We start from the raw sequence: 2,228 nt of genomic DNA on the forward strand, positions 1-2,228 counted from the left end.
TCCTTGATGTGCTTGTGTTTATATCTCTGCTTCTTTTTTAATGTCTGCTACTGTCTCATTGAACCCAGTCGGCCTCGGCAGATGGTCGCTCACACTGAGCCTGGATCTGCTGGAGGTTTCTTCCTGTTAAAAGGGAGTTTTTCCTCTCCACTGTCACTACAAGCTAGCTTGGTGTGAGGGATTGCATTCAAGTCAATGAGTCATGCAATCAACTGGTTTTCATTAGATAGAAAACTTTGAATTAATCTGACTTGATGGTTGAATTTTCTCTGTAAAGTCCCTTGAGATAACGTGTTGTGAATTGGTGCTATATATATTAAACTGAATTAAAATGGAATTGAATTGTGTCCTGTTGGACTGGAAAATAGTTATTCTGGCAATTTCTTTTTAGGATGATGAAATTGGATGAATTGGATTTAAACGAGCTTGTGTCATGTCAGTTTTCCTGGTGGAAAGAACAAAGGATGAAACACGATGTAGCAACGACCTGACAGAAGCCACTGGAAGATTCTGAATACATCAAGTCATAGATTTTCAGCTCCTTTTATTCACCCTTAGTGGGGTCAGCCCTAAAAAAAAACACTACTGTTGGTATAAAAGGAGGTCCGAACTGCTGCACTGAATACGGGAAACTTTAAAAATGTACTTATGCATTTGGACTACAGCCCTCAGAATGGAAAAGACTGACAAAAAACGTTAGTTATACAAATACTTTATTACCTATGGTGTCTACATTAGAATGTGTGACACAATACATTTGAAAAAAATTATGTATTTTTTTCTTACAAAGGATTGTGGGAAACCTTATAGAACAAGGAGTTGATAGGCATGTTGGAAGGTCCCTAAGCTAAAACAAGTAGAATAGGAGACATACTGGTTTCTCTTCCTCCATCCTTCCTTACAGCCAGGCCTATTTAGACAGCACTCGTCATGGCTAAAAAGTTCTTACTGATTCGCTGTATTTAAAAAGAGCCACTTTTGCTTTTCTCAGTCGTTTTACAAAAATGTTAAGTCTGTATTTTTATTCACATTCTGTCAGAGTGATTATGTCAGTCAGAGCATGTCCTGATCCCATGGTGTTTTTTTTTTTTGCTGTTGAGTTTTGGTTTCTTTTCTTTTCTTCCTTCCTTTGTCTTACTGCTTATCTCATGGTATTGGAGTTGAACGACTCACCTGTTCCTTTTATAAAGTTCACTAAACGGTTACTAGTATGTGCTCACCTAATTCAAGTAATGGCAGCCCCTTTGTTTCCTTTACTGGATCCCCTTTGCAGCCCCCTTTAAATGTTAGAAAAACACTTAAATGTTAGATAACAATATGCTTTTGGATTGACTAAGCAATTATCAAGAATGATGGTGGAGGGATAATAAATTCAGGATTGTTTTATAGAACAGTACTGTCACTTAATAAACCGAGAACTTCTATAAGCACCAATGTTTTTTAGAGTGAAATGTGAGGCTTACAGTTCTTACAGTTAGGACTTGTACTAAATCAGGTAATCTATAAGCCAATCCTGTTGAACAGAAAAGCAAAATTTTATAAATGGCTGAATGAAGAAAAGAATCTTTGTGCTTCATTAGCTCAGCAGACGACATGACTAAACCTGATTATTGACCAGAAGAGAGGTAAGGTTACCTTAACCTCAACAATTTAAAGCAGTGTTGTAAAACATAATGGAAGTGGTTACTTGAAGTTGTTGCTATCAAAACAGGCCCTGAAAGCTTTATCCTTCAATGAATCAGACTGAAACAACGTTTACCTTTGGGCTTCATTATTATTTCATCCATGAAATCAGTTTGGGATCTGTGTTCCTCTGTATATTTGACGTAAGATTTAAATAGTTACAGGAAAAAGTCAGTTTTTCTGATGTTCTGGTAAAAAGAACCCATTTGTGTAAAAGTTTGCTTCGTTTCCATATAACTGGTAATGATCAGGGAACACACAACAGGGAACAAAGTTAAAAACCAAAAGACACATTTATGTGATAGGAAAAATTCTACATGCATCCAAAAACTATATGGCGTGCCCCAGAGTAGACAAGAAGAGATTTCAAAACCTAATATAAAGGCTGCATTTATTCAGCAAAGTGCAGAACCCCCGAGGCTCTGGGTATAAATTTTGTTCTTGCTCAACACATTGTCACAATGTTGAACAGAGTCAGGATTTTTCTGGGAGATTTCCAGGTGCAAACACACATGGATAGCATTTGGTTTAAATCTTTTAGCATG

This window comes from Cyprinodon variegatus, unplaced genomic scaffold, assembly GCF_000732505.1.
Source record: "Cyprinodon variegatus isolate N-32 unplaced genomic scaffold, C_variegatus-1.0 Scaffold52, whole genome shotgun sequence".
Classification (NCBI taxonomy): domain Eukaryota; kingdom Metazoa; phylum Chordata; class Actinopteri; order Cyprinodontiformes; family Cyprinodontidae; genus Cyprinodon; species Cyprinodon variegatus.